Source organism: Ursus americanus, chromosome 20 (genome assembly GCF_024610735.1).
Source record: "Ursus americanus isolate L20-20 chromosome 20, mUrsAme1.1.p, whole genome shotgun sequence".
Classification (NCBI taxonomy): Eukaryota; Metazoa; Chordata; class Mammalia; order Carnivora; family Ursidae; genus Ursus; species Ursus americanus.
The window spans coordinates 30,823,275-30,841,735 of NC_142146.1; the positions used below are offsets into that span (position 1 = coordinate 30,823,275).

Here is an 18,461-nt window from a genome sequence, read left to right on the forward strand (position 1 = left end):
GGAAAATAGTGTGTAAGTCCATAAGTCCGAGGGACACCAAGTCCCGTTCCAGAGCCGTCGTAGCTGTTAAACGCTTGAGCAGATAGCTTTCCTACCGTGTGAGAAGCTGGGTTAATGAGGTAGGAGGCACTCATTCCCCCACTTAAAGGGGTAGCAGATTTAACAGGGAATAACTCTAAAACTCTCTTGCAAATACTTAGATGTTCCACAATTTGCAGTGATATTTCAGGAAACAGCCTTCTGCTTTTGTCTTCCTTTAGACCCGAGCAGTTTTTTACCCCAAGCTCTGAAGGTTTAATCTTAAACCAGCGGATTTTACCATTTCTTACCTTGTTAGGACAAAGTGGCAAAAATTTTCTCTAGCCTCTGTTAACACCAGTTGGATGATTTTACCTTTTTCCCCCAGGAAAACTCAGAAAACTTTGATTTTTTAATCTTTTTTCATCTTTACATACAAAATAAACTATTGTTTCGAATGTTGGCATATGGAAACACAAGACAGAGACCGTGTCCTTCCTTTTTAATGCCTGAAGTTTATATAGTCTCTCCTCCCTAAAAAAGCCTGCGGCTGAAGTTTTTATCCTGGGTGAGCAACTTTCTTTACAAGAAGCAGGGTGACTACAGGGGATGTCAGTGGTTCTCAAACTGCTGCATTTTGGCGTAACCTGAAGGTTTTTAAAAACTGATGCCAGAGTCCGGCGCCCCCTCCCTTCCCCAGGAATTCTAGTTTACTTGGTTTGCGTGTGACTTGCCCACAGGGAATTCGTGTTTTTTTTATGTTCCCCAGTTCATTCTAATGTGCAGCAAAGTTTGGGACCCACTGGGTTACTTCAAAATAAGAGCTGATCTCTCTGTGACTGAGTTGGAAAAGTCACAGGGCTAGAGAAATGTAGAAAATGTTTTCAGTTGTATTCTGAGCCCAGAAAGGATGATCACGTCTGTAAGCGCGTTCTTGGATACTGTGAAATGGGGGCAAATTCCAACTGAAATGGGCGGGGGGGGGAGCTGTAAGCTCAAATAGTAAATTCTTTTGATTTTTATGTATACCTTTTTATAGTTCAGGAATTATCGATACAAATACCATTTTTAATATTTCCCATTTCTTAGAAAATGATCTCACCATTAATAGGATTACTGCAATTACTTTGTTTTCCTTCTCTATGCAGTGATCTTATTCTGCTGGCCTTGTGTCTTGACAGTAAATCTGTTCTAGAATTCACTCCCTGCAATTGTTAATCTGCCCTACCCTGCTCGTGGCTACTTTTAATTTGCTCGTCCATTATGCTGCCCAGTTACACCACCTCTGGGTTTTACAGATTTCTTTAGAATCATGCAGTTCTCCCTGATGACTCCAAGATGAACCATAATTAACTTTGCAAGAGATAAGCATCAGCAACTGCAGAATCCCACAGCTCATCTACTTAGGAATTGGAACCTCAGCCGCTTCTGCTACCCACACTCTTGGCCTGAGATTCACTTCACTCACCAGCTCTTTCCTTTTAAGGGTCAGATGGGTTGCACTTACGCATCCATTTTAAGGGCATGTAGGCACAGAGAGGAGTCCTCTTAGGCTTGGTTTTGGCTTTAACATGCTGGCACCATTGCGATTTTCTTCCTGGGTTTCTCTGATTTTACAGTTAAAATGTATGTCTTTAATTAGAACCCGAATTAAAGCTGGAAATCAGGAACTCCCACCCTCAACAGCACCATGAGAATGGGGGTGAAAGAAGGTTGCAAGCTTCCATTATATTCCTTTGTTCTTCCCTGACATTCCCTTCTTCCTTCTCTTTCTTTTAAACCTTAGCTCAGGTTGGGAGCTAAGTGTTTAAAAAAAAATCATTCGTTTTAAATAGCAAATCATTCATTGGAATTTTTTAAAAAGCACTCAAACAGTGGGGTGCCTGGGTGGCTCAGCCAGTTAAGCAACTGTCTCTTGATTTCAGATCAAGTCATGATCTCAGGGTCGTGAAATTGAGCTCAGCGCAGAATCTGCAAGGGGTTCTCGCTCTTCCTCCCCGTGGCCCTCCCCCTGCTCGTGTTCTAAATAAATAAACAAACAAATAAATAAAATCTTTAAAAAAAAATACTCATACAGTATTTAACCTTGGGCCAGGCATGCTTCTAAACAGGAGCAAGTGTTGCTCATTTAATCCCTGGCGGTCCCTTCAAGATGAGAAAATAGGTTCTTGGAGGTTAAGTAACTTGCCTAAATCCCATGGCTGGTAATGAAGGAGCGAGGATTCCACCCCAGGTGTTTTGGCTCCAGCACGTTCTTAACCATGAGGCTCTGCTTCCACTCCTCTAGCTGGATTTAAGGCTGGAGAAGCGAGGTGGGAGAGAAATGTTTCTTCTCGGTTGACTTGAAAATGCCCTTTGCCGTATTGTCATCCCAAGGTCAGTGTGGACGCACTGGAGCCTGGCTTCTCCACTGCCTGGCTCTCAGAGCAGCCGCATACAGACTTCCCAACGTGGAGGTGAGTTGTACTATCCTTTATTTACTTGCTGGGGGTGGGGTTTTATTTTTCTTAGGATTATTTATAATGAACACTTTCAAATACAGGAGTCCAAAGAATAGTGTAATAGATGCCATGGAACCCATAACCCACCTTCCATGATTATCAATTTGCAGCCACTCTCCTTTCACTTATGAACACCCTCCCCGTTCCCTGGATTACTTTAAAGCTAAACCCAGACCTATTTCATCCATAAATACTTCACCTAGAGATAAAGACTTAACCATAATAGCATGACCACACCTAAAAACCTAACGTTTTCTTAGTATCAAACAGCCAGTTGGTGTTCACAGTCTCTCGTTTCCATGGTGCTTTACAGTTGGTTTGTTTGAAATAGAATCCAGGAGGATGACCTGTTGCATTTAGTTTTCTAAGCCTCCCAGAATTTCCCCATGTTATTCTTACCGTTCAGTTATTGAAGAAACCTGCTCACTTGGCTTGTAGAATTTTCCACATTCTGAATTTAGCGGGTTGCTTTCCTAGATTTCCTGGGAGTCGTGGTTTGGGCGTTAATTGATTGCATCTGGCTTCCAAAGCGGCCAGTCTTTGCGCCGCGTTGTGACTCAGGAACTCCGGACCCTGTGCACATCTCCCCTTTGCCAGCAGAGGGCGCTAGAGCCACACTGTGAGTCAGCAAGGCCCCTCTTTGGGTCTGCAGGGCGGCTGGCAGATTGGCGTTTGGGGCCGACCGCGTGCACCTCAGCGGCCCTCAGCGTTCAGCCACGACTCCAAGTTTCTCTGCCAAGGTCAGGCTGGGTGCTGCGGTGGCAACCACGTTTTCCCCTCACAGGTTTGAGCCTCGGCCTTGAGCAGGCCCCCAGCTCCAAGTTTCCAGGTTCCCTCGGTGCTCACTGTTCCTCAGCTGTGGGGGCGGGGCCTGCTGTCTGGTCGCTACTGCTTATCCCTACCTACGTACCCTTTGACCCTGCTTAGCAGTTCACCAAACGTTTTACTAGTTCATAATTCTTTATATTACAGTTTTCCTGTTACATTTACTGGTTTAATTTGCTTCCTGGCTGAATACTGGCTGATGAAATGGTACCAGGAATGGTCTCAGGGGAAAAACCTTCCAAGTTTGGATTTGGGGTTTGGTTTGCTGGTGCCTCTGGATTCAAGTGAAATGATGAGCTCCCTGCCAGTGGGAATGGGCTGCTTATGATCCATGACGTGCCAAGGCAATACAGTTAAGGTGCTACTTCTGCTGGTGATGAAGCAGGGGCCTTGGGAGCCCCTGAGCTGGGCTGCACTTGACCTTTACAGCAGTGATGATGTCTGCCAGGACCCAGGAGGGGCTGCTGCTGCACCCCCTGGAGTGCCTCTGAGAATAAATGGCAGGCTCAGGTCCTTAAACTCTCAGCTCAAGTCACAGTCCAGGGACCAGAGAGCCTCCAGGCCAGACCTACTAGAATCATTTCATGTAGCTGGGGGACTGATTGATGTTCCTGAAACCAAACAAAATTGTGCACAAGGCAGAATTACAACATCAGTTGAATTCACAACCTCATTAAGTGTCTCATGTGACATTTAGGATATTGACTGGGAAAGACAGTGCCTGCAACTTGGAACGGCAACATCTGGTTGGACTCAGACTAAACAGAGTTTTAAAACTTCAAGCCTCAGGGCTCCTGCCTGGCTCAGGCGGAAGGGCTTGAGACTCTTGATCTCGGGGTCGTGCGTTAGAGCCCCACACTGGGCATAGAGCTTCTTTTAAAAAAACGAAACTGGATTTAACAAAATGTAAACCAACAACAACCACCACCTTCAGATCTCTCTGAGCTTTCCTTGCCAGTGGACATAGTTTGCCCTCCTGTGGTAGCTGAGAAAGCTAACCTTTTCTTGAAAATCCTGAGATTCCCCACTTGAGACAGATTGCTTTGCAAAGACATGCTCATTCTCGAGAACTTCTTTGTTACCACTACACCCATAGCTAGTGTGAGGGAAAGGAAAGCGCTTTTCCTAACATGTATTGGCAGAAGTCTGGGGAATAAGCGTGGGAGTGTATTTGAAGGGTTAAAGCCAGGAGAACAGAATGTAACGTTAAATGGAGATGAATTCATTGATAGGGGTGCACTTATTAGAGATTCTGGATTGAAAATATTACCTCTCAAGATTCTAACAGCTTATTTGGTTGGCCACCAGAACTTGGACTCGGTGGTAGCCTGTGTTTTTGTTTATATTGAGGTATAATTGATATATAACATACTAGTTTCAGGTGTACAACATAATGATTTGATATTTGTATGTATTGCAAAATGATCGCTACAGTAAGTCTAGTTAATGTCTATTGTCAGCATAGTTATAAAATTTTTTTCTTGTGATGAGGACTTTTAAGATTGATTCTCTTAGCAACTTTCAGATATGCAATAGAGTTAGTAACCATAGTCACCGTGCTGCGCACTACGTCCCCAGGACTTACTTCGCTTATAACTGGAAGTTTGTACCTTTCCACCCCCTTCACTCATTTCTCCTACCCCACCCCCTACAGCTGGTCACCACCCATCTGTTGTCTGTATCTATGAGTTTTGGGGGTTGTTGTCTTAGATTCCGCATGTAAGTGAGATCTGGTATTTGTATTTCTGTCACTTATTTCACTTAGCATAATGCCCTCAAGGTCCATCCATGTTACAAGTGGTAAGATTTCCTTCTGTTTTTATGGCTGAATAGTTTTCCTGTGGAGTGTTGGTGTGGGTGTTCGGGTGTGTGTATACATCAGCGTCTTATCCTTTCACCCATGGGTGGACTTTCACTTAGGTTGCTTACTTTAAATAATGCTAAAATGAACATGGGGATGAAGATATCTTTTCAAGCTACTGTTTTTGTTTCCTCTGGATACATACCCAGAAGTGGAATTGCTGGATCATAGGGCAGTTCTATTTTTAATTTTTTGAGGAACCTCCATACTGTTTTCCCTAATGGCTGTAACAATTTATATTCCCACCAATAATGCAGGAAGTTTCCTTTTTTCCCCACCTGCTTGCCAACACTTGTTATTTCTTGTCTTTTTGATACTAGCCTTTCTGACAGAGGTTAAGTGATAGCTCCTTGTGGTTTTGATTTGTGTTTCCTTGATGGTTAGTGATGCTGAGCACCTTTTCACATACCTATGGGCCATCTGTGCCTTGTTTGGGGAAAATGTCTATTCAGATCCTCTGCCTATTTTTTAATTGGATTGATTCTTTTTTGCTATTGAGTTGTAGGAGTTTTTATACATTTTGGATATTAACCCCTTCTCAGATATCTGATTTACAGGGGGCAACTTTAGCCCTCCACACCTGGCAGTTCCTGCCTACCGCTTTTACAACTTCCTCAGGACTGTGTGATCCCCAGTGGGCAGGCCGACCTGGGCTGCAGCAGTGGCTATGGCTGGAACATTTCTTGGTGGGGTCAGCGGGACAGAGTCCATGCTGCTTGGTGCCACAGGCTGATCCCGCCACGACCCTGGGAGCAGTGGTGGTGGGCAGCTCTGAGTCCAGACCTAAGTCTGGCATTTGGTGCCCCAAGAGGACCGGGAGAACTTCAACCCCAAGGCACCTGGGTGGCTCAGTGGGTTAAGCCTCTGACTCTTGGTTTTGGCTCAGGTCATGATCTCAGGGTTGTGAGATTGAGCCCTGCATCGGGCTCTGCGCTGGGCATGGAGCCTAAGACTCCCCCTCTCCCTCTGCCCCTCACCTGGTGCTCTGTGTGTGTGTGTTTCTCTCTCTCTTAAAAAAAAAAAAAATCACCACAACCCTGAGAAGGCAGCACCCACCCAGCAACCCCCATCTGCCCCAGGCTGGCGGTACTAAAGGCCAGGAACCCTCAAGCGCCACGGCAGAGGCCCAAGACAAGATGGGTTGCATCTTTTAAGGGTTTTCCCATAAACGATGAGTACGTCACTGTTCCTCCCTGGAAAGCAAACCATAAACAGCCTGCATTTACCGTTCATGTGTATGAAGCAGAAGAAGAGACTCAAAAGAAGTCGGCTGAATCCAAAAAAAAACAAACAAACAAACAAAAAAAAACCAGAACATGAATATGTCCGGGCTTTTAATTCAGCTATTACTTCACCTGGCCCAAGAAAACCATGGGTACCTCTTGACGGTCCGGTAGACGGTAGTTTGGGTGGCCACATGCTATGGCCGTATCCGTTGTAGCAGAAGACAAGCCAGTGACGTCAGCGAAGTCCGGGCTGCCGCGAGCTCGTTCGCACGTACCTTGGCGACCTGGAGGTGAAGCGTAAGCCGAATGGGCTACGTGAAGAAGCAGCCGGACGTGACTGACAGCCCGGGGGCCGTCCTTGTGGGCTGGTGAGCTGAAGTAGGAGAAGGTAAAATACAGAATGAGCCGCTGCCTCGATGTCTGTGTGGGGGGAAAAGCTGGGCTCGCGGGCACTGCCGCTGCGCTGCTGGCCTCGGCGTTGGCGGCACCACGGCCCAGGGCGCGTGCGTCCCTCGCGATACCCACACCGAGAAGCCGGGCGTGGGAAGGGGACCCGAGTCTTGAAGGTGCTCGCTTTCGACCGAGCTGCACCAACGGCAAATCCGTTTCTTACCCCGTTCTTGCTGCACCAGCAGCCTGCCAACTGCAGAGCTGACAGCTGAGCCATGTTTGGGGGCGAACTAAGTTTGAGAGGTGCCGACCCCTACCTGAAGTGCTTGCCGTCGGTCAGGGCGGAGCGGCCTTTCATTCGCACCCTGCACAGGCACAGGGCAAAGCCCGCCTGAATTTTTAGTTCAAAAGAATGCATACGCCTTGGGAAGTCTTCAGCCTTGTGTCCCGGACCTTGGCCGGAGCTACCTCAGAGCACCAGGGCTCGCGCAACAGTCAAGAGAAAAGTGTAGAAGTTCAAAGTGTCATGGTGTTTCTCTCCTCAGCCCTCTGGAGACACTAAGTGTGTAACAGCGAAACAGCCTTTTTCTAAGACGTAAATCACTCAAAGTACACGGTGTACAGTTTTGCTAAGGTTTTAATTTTTTTTTCTTTAAAGATTTTATTTATGAGAGAGAGTACGAGCACGCACACAGGGGCAGGGGTGAGGGGCGGAGGGAGAGGGAGAAACCGACTCCCCTCCGAGCAGGAAACCCAACAACAATGTGGGGCTGGATCCCAGGACCCTGGGATCATGACCCGAGCCGAAGGCAGTTGTGTAACGACTGAGCCACCCAGGCGCCCCTCTAAGGTTTTAATTTTACAATCATTTCTGAATATAGAAGTTATGGTCAAGTACAAATTATGATGTCTATTACTTTTTAAATGGTTTTAATTTGTATATCTTTTGTACTTGTTACTATTTTAGATATTCAGCTAATTTTAAGTGGTTTTGCTAAGGTATTGATGCCAGCTATCAGACAATAAGAATAAGAACTGATAAATGGAGTTGGGGGAAAAATATATGATTTACAAATATCTTCTCCCTTTCTCAGGTTACCTTTTCCTTTTGTTGGTGGTGTCCTTTGCTGTGCAGAAGCTTTTTTTTTTTCTTCAAAGATTTTATTTATTTATTTGACAGAGAGACAGACAGACAGGGAACACAAGCAGGGGGAGTGGGAGAGGAAGAAGCAGGCTCGCAGCGGAGGAGCCCGATGTGGGACTCGATCCGAGAACGCCGGGATCACGCCCTGAGCCGAAGGCAGACGCTTAACGACTGAGCCCCCCAGGCGCCCCTGTGCAGAAGCTTTTTGTCTGATGTAGTCCCACTTGTTTATTTTTGCTTTTTGTGTTAAATCCAAAAACTCCTCACCAAGACCAATGTCAAGACACATACTGCCTGTCTTTTCTTCTAGGAGTTTTATGGTTTCAGATCTTATGTTCAAGTCTTTAAATCATTTTCAATTAATTTTTGTGTGTGGTATAAGATAGTGGCCCAGTTTCATTCTTTGGCATGTGGCTGCCCAATTTTCATAACTCCATTTACTGAAGAGATTGTACTTTCCCCATTGTATATTCTTGCCTCCTCTGTCAAATTAATTGACCATATATACATGGGTTTATTTCTGGACTCTCCGTTCCATTAATCTGTGTGTCTGTTTTTATGCCAACACCATACTGTTTGTTCCAGCTTCGTAATACAGTTGGAGCATAGAAAATGTGATGCTTCCAGCTTTGTTCTTCTTTCTTGTTTCTTCTTTGACTAAGCAATCTTGAGAAAGAAGAACAAAGCTGGGAGCATCACAATTCCAGATTTTAAGATGTGTTACAAAGCTGTAGTAATCAAGCAGAGATTTGATGACAGTTTCCCAAAGAAGACATCCAGATGGCCAATAGACACATGAAAAGATGCTCAACATCACTACTCATCAGAGGAATGCAGATCAAAACAATGAGATATCCCTTCATGCCTGTCAGAATAACTAGTATCAAAAAGAAAAGAAATACCAATTATTAGCAAAGATGTAAGCAAAAGGAACCCTTCTGCACTGTTGGTGGGAATGTAAATTGTTACAGTCATTGTGGAAAATAGTATGGAGGTTCCTCAAAAAATTAAAAATAGAAGTATCTTATCCAGGGGCGCCTGCCTGGCTCAGTCAGTAGGCATGTGACTCTTGATCTCTGGGTTGTGAGTTTGAGCTCCATGTTGGGTGTAGAGATTACTTAAAAATCTTTCAGAAATATCTTATCCAATAATTCGACTATTGGGTACTTACCCAAAGAAATGAAAACACTAATTCAAGAAGATATATGCACCCCAAATGTTTATTGCAGTATTATTTACAATAGCCAAGATATGAAAGCAGCCCAAGTGTCCATTAATAGATGAATGGATAAAGGACATGTGTACACACACACACACGCTGAAATATTAGCCATAAAAGGATGTGATTTTGCCATTTGTGACATGGATGGAACTAGAGGGTATTATGCTAAGCAAAATAAGTGAAAGACAAGTGCCATATGATGTCACTCATGTGGAAACTAAAAAATAAAACAAAAAGCAGAAGCAGACCTATAATTACAGCGAACAAACCGATGGTTGCCAGAGGAAAGGGGGGAGAAGAGATGGACAAAAGGGGTGAGGGAGAGTGAGAGATACAGGCTTCTATTATGGAATAAGTCCCGGGAGTAAAACCTCAGCAGAGGGAGGACAGTCAGTGACACTGTAATGGCATTGCACAGTGACACATGGGAGCTGCCCTTGTGGTGAGCCTACCAGAGCATGTAGAGAAGTTGAATCACTATGTTGTACACCTGAAACTAATGTAACATTGTGTGTCAACTATACACAAAAGAAAAAAATTTTAAAGATTGCTTTGGCTTTTCAGGGTTTTTGTGGTTCCATACAAATTTTCGGATTGTTTGTTCTATTTGTGTGACACGTGCCATTGGGATTTTGATAAGGATTGCATTGAATCCATAGATTGCTTTAGGTTTTCACATTTAACAATGTGTTAATTCTCCCAATCCATGAGCATAGAATATCTTTCGATTTATTTGTGTCATCTTCTGTTTCTTTCATTGTGTCTTCTAGTTTTCAGTATACAGGTCTTTCATTGCCTTGGTTAAGTTTATTCCTATTTCATTCTTTTGATGCAGTTGTAAATGAACTGTTTCCTTAATTTCTCTAATAGTTCTTTATTGATCTGATAGTGTATAAAAACACAACTGATCTTTGCATATTGATTTTTGTATCCTACAACTTTACTAAATTCATTTATTAGTTCTAATAGCTTTTTGATGGTGTCTTTAGGGTTTTCTATGTATGTCATCTGCAAATAGCGACAGTTTTACTTCTTTCTTATCAATTTGGATGCCTTTAATTTATTTTTCATGTATGATTGCTGTGGCTAGGACTTCCAGTACTCTGTAGAATGAGTGTTGGGAGTGGACATCCTTATCTTGTTCCTGATGTTAGAGGAAAAGCTCTCAGCTTTTCATCATTGAGTATGATGTTAGCTGTGGCTTTGTCATATACAACCTTTATTTTGCTGTAAATTCCCTCAATACCCACTTTGTTGAGAGTTTTAACCATGGATGTATGTTGAATTTTGTCAAATGCTTTTTCTGCATCTACTGAGATGATTATATAAGGTTTACTCATTTTGTTAATGTGGATTTATTATGTTGATTTTATGGATATTGAGTCATCCTTGTATTCCAGGAATCCTACTTGATGGTGGCAAATGATCCTTTTAATGTATTGTTTTTGTTTTGTTTTGTTTTTTAAAGATTTTATTTATTTATTTGACAGAGAAACAGCCAGCGAGAGAAGGAACACAAGCAGGGGGAGTGGGAGAGGAAGAAGCAGGCTCATAGTGGAAGAGCCTGATGTGGGGCTCGATCCCAGGACCCTGGGATCACGCCCTGGGCTGAAGGCAGATGCTTAACGACTGAGCCACCCAGGCGCCCTTTTTAATGTATTGTTGAATTCAGTTTGCTAATATGTTGTTGAAGATTTTTTCATTTATGTTCATCAGGGATATTGGTCTGTAATCTTCTTTTATTGTAGTGTCTTAGTCTAGTTTTGGTACCTGGGTAATGCCTTGTAGAATGAATTTGGAAGCATTTCTTCCTCTTCTATTTTTTTGGAAGAGTTTGATCAAAAGTCACATGCTCGTCTGATTGAGCCAGCCAGGCAGTCCCGGACTTTGAGAAGGATCAATATTACTCTCATTTACATGTTTGGTAGAATTCACCTCTAAAGCTAACCAGTCCTGACTTTTGTTTAAGAGCTTTTTAAATTACGGATTTGATTTCATTACTAGTAATCTGTTCAAGTTTTCTATTTCTTCCTGATTCAGTCTTAGAAGATTGTATGTTTTTACGGCTTTATCCACTTCTTCTAGGTTGTCCAATTTGTTGGCATATAATTTTTCATAGTAGTCTCTTATAATTCTTTGTATTACTATGTTGTAAGTTGGATCTTCTTTCATTTTATTCTGATGTTGAGTCCTCTCTCTTTGGTACTTGATGAATCTGGCTTAGGTTTTATCAATTCTGTTTATATTTTCAAAGAATCAGCTCTTAGTTTCATTGATCTTTTCCACTGCTTTTTTAATCTATATTTTGCTTGTTACCACTCTGGTCTTTCTTTCTTTTTTTTTTTTTTTTTTAAGATTTTATTTATTTATTTCACAGAGATAGAGACAGTCAGCGAGAGAGGGAACACAAGCAGGGGGAGTGGGAGAGGAAGAACCAGGCTCATAGCAGAGGAGCCTGATGTGGGGCTCGATCCCATAACACCGGGATCACGCCCTGAGCCGAAGGCAGATGCTTAACCGCTGTGCCACCCAGGCGCCCCAGATTCTTTGAGATTTTTTTCTTATTTCTTGAGGTAGGCCTGTACCACTATAAACTTCCCTCTTAGAACTACTTTGCTCTGTCCCAAAGATTTGGAAGTGTTTTGTTTCTGTTTTCATTGGTATTTTTTTTTTTTAATTTCTTTATTGACTCATTGGTGTTTCAGTAGCACGTTGTTTGTTAGCCTTCATGCGTTTGTTTTTGTTTTGATTTTTGTTTGTTTTTTCTTGTAATTAATTTCTAGTTTCATAGTCTTGTGTGAAATCACATCAAGCATCTTTTCCATCTTCTTAAATTTGAGACTTGTTTTGTTTCTTAACATGTGATCTATCCTGGAGAATGTTTCATGTTCATTTGAAAAGAATGTGTATTCTTCTATTTGTGGATAAAATAATCTATATATATCTGAAATTATATATAAAACCTGTTAAGTCCAGTCTGCTAATGTATTGTTCAAAGACACTGTTTCCTTATCGATTTTTCTGTCTAGATGATCTATCCATTGGTATAAGTGGGATGTTTCAGAAGTCCCCTACTATTGTTGTATTACTTTGAATTTCTCCCTTTTTCACTCAATATTTGCTTTACATATTTACATGCTCCTATGTCGGGTGTGTACATAGTTGCAACTGTTATACGCTCCTTGTATTGGATTGATCCCTTTGTCATTACATAATGGCCTTCTTTGTCTCTTGTCACAATCTTTGTTTCTGTTTTGTCTGATGTAAGTATTGCTAGCCCAGCTCTCTCTCTCTCTCTCTTTTTTTTTCCCCACTTCCATTTGCATGGAATATTTTTTCCATCCCTTCATGTTCACTCTGTGTGTGTCTTTAGGTCTGAAGTGAGTCTTTTGTAGGCATTATATGGGTGGGTCTTATTTTGTTGTTGTTGTTTGTTGTTGCTTTTATCCATTCACCCACCCCATGTCTTTGATTGGAGCATTTAGTCACTTTACACTTAAAGATGTCATTGAAAGGTATGTATTTATTGCCATTTTGTTTTTTTTTTTTTTTTTAAAGACTTTATTTATTTATTTGACAGAGATAGAGACAGCCAGCGGGAGAGGGAACACAAGCAGGGGGAGTGGGAGAGGAAGAAGCAGGCTCCTAGCGGAGGAGCCTGATGTGGGGCTCGATCCCATAACGCCGGGATCACGCCCTGAGCCGAAGGCAGACGCTTAACTGCTGTGCCACCCAGGCGCCCCTGTATTGCCATTTTGTTAATTGTTTTCTCATTATCTTTGTTTTGCTACTTTGTTCCTTTCTTCTCTTGCTCTCTTCCTTTGTGAGTTGATGACTTTCTTCAGTGCTATGCTTGGGTTCTTTCTACTTTCCGTGTCTATTATAGGTTTTTGATTTGTGGTTACCATGAGGTTCATACATAACATCCAGCATATTGGTGTCTTTTGTCACAGCCTTTTGGTCACACATGCTTAGCGAGGGGCAGGGGGTAGCCAATTGCAGTGGTCTTCTGGGGGAGGGGCTGGTGACGGTCAGACCCGGCAGGAGCTACTGTCACTATCGAAGCTGTGGCACATCTCTCTTGCGGCCTTTAAGATTCCCATTCTCTTTGATTTTTTTAAATAAATTCTTTAATTTTTAATTTTTAACATTTTAATTACTATGCGTCTTGGTTTGGATCTCTGCGGGTTTGTCTTGTTTGGAGCTCTCCATGCATCCTGAACCCGGATGTCCATTTCTTTTCCCAAGTTGGGTCATTTCAGCTCTTTCCTTTCTTCCTTTCCTTTCTCTTTCTTTCTTTCTTTCTTTTTTCTTTTTAAATCATGCAGTATATATGTATATTTTTAATTCCAGTGTCATATTAGTCTAAGAAGTACAGCATAGTGATTCCACACTTCCATACGTCACCCAGTGCTCATGGTGACAAGTGCCCTCCTTAATCCCCATCACGTATTTCCTCCATCCATCCACCCCTTCCCTTCTGTAACCATCAGTTCTCTACAGTTAAGAGTCTGTTTCTTGGTTCGCTTCTCTCTTTTTCTTTGCTCGTTTGTTTTGTTTAAGTTCCACATAAGAGTGAGATCATATGGTATTTGTCTTTCTCTGACTTTTTCCACTTAGCATTATACTTTCTAGTTCCATCCATGTCCTTGCAAATGGCAAGATTTCATTCTTTCATATGGTGAATAACCCAGTACACACACACACACACACACACACACACACACACACACCCCACTTCCTTATCCATTCATCTATCTGTGGACACTTTGGCTGCTTCCATAATTCGGCCTTTGTAAAATACTGCGATCACTGGATCATAGGGTAGTTCTGTTTTTAACTTTTTGAGGAACCTCCCTACTGTTCTCTACTGTGGCTGCACAAGTTTGCATCCCCACCAACAGAGCACAAGGGTTCCTTTTTCTCCACATCCTTGTCAACACTTGTTGTTTCTTGTGTTTTTTATTTTAGCCATTCTGACAGGTGTGAGGTGATATCTCATTATAGTTTTTTTTATTATAGTTTGGATTTGTGTTTCCCTGATGAGTGACGCTGAGCATCTTTTCATGTGTCTGCTGGCCATCTGCATGTCTTCTTTGGAAAAGTGTCTATTCATGTCTTCTGCCCATTTTTAACTGCATTACTTGCTTTTTGGGTTTTGAGTTTTATAAGTTCTTTATATATTTTGGATACTGACCGTATCAGATATGTTATTTGCAAACCACTTCTCCCATTGCACAGGTTGCTTTTTAATGTCATTGTTTGAATGTGTGCACTGTGCAGCATCCTTTTATTTTTATGTAGTCCTAATAGTTCATTTTCACTTTTTAAAAAGTATTTATTTTAGAGAGCGAGAGCATGTGTGCATGCAAGTGCGGAGAGCGGGTGAGGGAGAGAAGCAGACTCCCCGCTGAGCATAGAGTGCCACGTGGGGCTCGATCCCACGACCCTGAGATCATGACCCGAGCTGAAATCAAGAGTTGGATTCTTAACTGACTGCACCTCCCAGGTGCCCCAGATTATTTTTACTTTTATTTCCTTTGCTTAAGAGACATATCTAGAAGAGTGTTGCTGTGGCCTTTTCAGAGACATCACTGCCTATGTTCTAGGATTTTTATGGTTTCAGGTCTCATGTTTAGGTCTTTAATCCATTTTGTGTTTATTTTTGTGTATCATGTAAGAAAGTGGCCCAGTTTCATTCTTTTGCATGTAACTGACTGATTTTTCCCAACACCATTTGTTGAAGAGACCTTTTTTTTTTTTCCATTGGGTATTCTTTCCTGCTTTTGTCGAAGATTAATTGGCCATATACTTGTGGGTTTATTTCTGGGTCTTCTATTAAGTTCTATTGATCTTTGTGTCTAATTTTGTGTTGGTACCATCCTGTTTTTGTTTTTAAGATTTTATTTGCAGAGAGAGCACACACAAGCAGGGGAAGCAGCAGGCAGAGGGAAAAGCAGTCTCCCCACTGAGCAAGGAGCCCGATGTGGGACTTGATCCCAGGACTCTGGGATCCTGACCCGACTGAAGGCAGATGCTTAACTGACTGAGCCACCCAGGCATCCCGATAGTGGTACCATACTGTTTTGATTACTACAGCTTTGTAATATAACTTGAAGTCTGGAATTGTGATACCTCCAGCTTTGCTTTTTTTTTTTTTTTAAGTTGGATTAGCAATATAATAAAAAATCATGGAAAAAATACTAGCAACATCTTCAAAGAATTGCTGATCGTTATCTGTGTATATGGATGTATGTGTGCTTCCAATGTTAGGATAATTCAATACCACTTTCAAACATGTTAAAATGAGAGCTAACTGACAACCTATAAATATTGTTATTAGATTAGAATAATTTAAAAACCCAAAGTGATTTAAAGCATGCAAAAATTTTCATAGAGTTTCAAATGCAAAATTCTCATAGCTAAATGATTTACATTTTCATGGGAAAAAGTTAAAAGGCACTGCCTCAGTCTGTGATGGAAATTTTGCCAATGCCATTCTCCAGAATCATCGCAAACTCTAAATAAAAGATTAAGTACATGCCAACTGCAGACCCAAATGATGAAAGAATCAAAAGCCCAAACAAGGGAAAATTAGTTTGTTTTCTTTAATATGACTTCAGGACAATTTGGTTACTTCTTCTTTTTTTTTTTTTTCCCCATCATGGTGAGTGTACTCTTTAATCCCCATCCCCTATTCTACCTATCTCCCTACCCACCTCCCCTCTGGCAATCACCAGTTTGTTCTCTGTAGTTAAGAGTCTGTTTCTTGGGGTGCCTGGGTGGCTCAGTTGTTAAGCGTTGTCCTTTGGCTCAGGTCATGATCCCAGGGTTCTGGGATCGAGCCCCGCATTGGGTTCCCTGCTCCATTGGGAGCCTGCTTCTTCCTCTCCCACTCCTCCTGCTTGTGTTCCCTCTCCTGCTGACTGTCTCTCTCTGTCAAATAAATAAATAAAATATTAAAAAAAAATGAGTCTGTTTCTTGTTTTGTCTTTTTCTTTTTTCCCCCTTGCTTGCTTAAATTCCACATATGAATGAGATCATATACTATTTGACTTTCTCTGATTGACTTATTTCTCTTAGCATTATACACTCTAGTTATTTTTTTTTTAAGATTTTATTTATTTATTTATTTGCTTACTTATTTATCAGAGAGAGAGAGAGAAAGCACAATCAGGGAGAGCAGGCAAAGCAGGCAGAGGGAGAAGCAGGCTCCCCACTGAACAAGGAGCTGATGTGGGACTTGATCCCAGGACCCTGAGATCATGACCTTAGCTGAAGGTAGACACTTGACTGACTGAGCCACTCAGGCGACCCTCTAGTTCTTTTTTTAAAAAAGATTTTATTTATTTGAGAGAGAGTGCATATATGAGCGGGAGGTGATGAGGGTCAGAAGGAGAGGGAGAAGCAGACTTCCTGCTGAGCAGGAAGCCCAAATACGGACCTCAATCCCAGGACCCCAAGGTCATGACCCAAGCTAAAGGCAGATGCCCAACTTACTGAGCCACCCAGGTGCCCCTATACTCTAGTTCTATTCATGTGTTGCAAAGGGCAAGATTTCATTTTTTATGGCTAAATAATATTTGTGTGTGTGTGTGCGCGCGCGCGTGCGTGCACATACACACCGCATCTTTTTTATCCATTCATCTACTGATGGACACAGACTGCTTTCATATTTTGGCTATTGTAAATAATGCTGCAATAAACAGGGGTACATGTATTCCTTTGAATTAGTGTTTTGTTTTGTTGTGTGTGGGTTTTTTTTGGAAATACCCAGCAGTGCAATTACTGGATCATAGTATAGTTCTATTCCAGCTTTACTTTTCATTTTCAAAATCACTTTGCCTCTTTGGGGTCTTTTATGGTTTCATATAAGTCTTAGGATTGTTTGTTCTAGTTCTGTGAAACTATATGATTGGATATTTTGATAGGGATTACATTAAATCTGTAGATTGCTTTGGAGAGTATAGACACTTTAACAATATTTCTTCTTTGAATCCATGAGTGGGGAATGTCTTTCTATTTCTTTGTGTCTATAATTTCTTTCCTCAATGTTTTACAGTTTTCAGATCTTTTACCTCTTTGGTTAGGTTTATCCTATGTATCTTATTATTTTTATTCAGTTATAAGTGGGATAGTTTTCTTAATTTCTCTTATGCTACATTTAGTGTATAGAAATGCAACATAGTTCTGCACATTGATTTTTGTATCCTTCCATTTTACTGAATCCATTTATGAGTTTTAGCAGTTGTTTGGTGGAGTCTTTAGGGTTTTCTATATAATAGTATCATGTCATCTGCAAATAGTGAAAGTTTTACTTCTTCCTTACCAATTTGGATTCCTTCTATTTCTTTTTCTTGTCTGATTGCCATGGCTAGGACTTCCTGTGTTGAATAGAAGTGGTGAGAGTGAGCATCCTCGTCTCGTTCCTGATCTTAGGGGAAAAGCTCAAGTTTTCCCCACTGAGTGTGATGTCTGCTGTGGTTTTTTCATATATAGGCCTTTATTATATTGAGGTATGTTCCCTCTAAACCTACTTTGTTGTGGGTTTTTATCATGAATGGATATTGTACTTTGTCAAATATTTTTTCCGTGTCTATTGAAATGATCATATGGTTTTTATCCTTTCTCTCATTGATGTGATGTATCACATTGATTGATTTGTGAATATTGAACCACCCTCGCATCCTGGGAATAAATCCGACTTGATTGTGAATGATTTTTTTAATGTATTATTGGATTCAGTTTACTAGTATTTTGTTAAGGATTTTTGCATCTGTGTTCATCAGAGGTGTTGACCTATAGTTTTCTTTTCTGTGTGGTGTCTTTATCTGACTTTGGTATCAGGGTAATATTGATTTCATGGAATGCATTTGGAAATTTTCCTTCCTTTTCTATTTTTTTGAGTGGTTTGAGAAGACTACGTATTAACTCTTCTTTAGATGTTTAGTAGAATTCGCCTGTGAAACCATCTGGTCCTGCACTTTTTTTGTTGTTGCGAATTTTTTGATTACTAACTCAATCTCCTTGCCGGCAGTTGGTCTGTTCAAATTTTCTATTTCTTCCTGCTTCAGTTTTGGTAGTTTATATGTTTCTAGGAATTTATCCATTTCTCTAGGTTGTCCAATTTTTTGGCATATAGTTTTCCATAATATTGTTTGTATTTCTGTGGTGTTGGTTGTTATTTCTCTTTAATTTGTGATTTTGTTGGAGTCCTTTCTCTCTCTCTCCCTCTGTTTTGTTTTGTGTTTTGTGTTTTGTGTTGTGTGTGTGT

At 41.5% G+C, this 18,461-nt stretch overlaps 1 pseudogene; it reads left to right on the top strand.

The window, feature by feature from the left end:
- Positions 1 to 4,397: 4,397 nt before the first annotated feature.
- Positions 4,398 to 7,652, top strand: LOC123788459 (cyclin-A2 pseudogene; annotated as a pseudogene).
- The last annotated feature ends 10,809 nt before the right edge of the window (positions 7,653 to 18,461 follow it).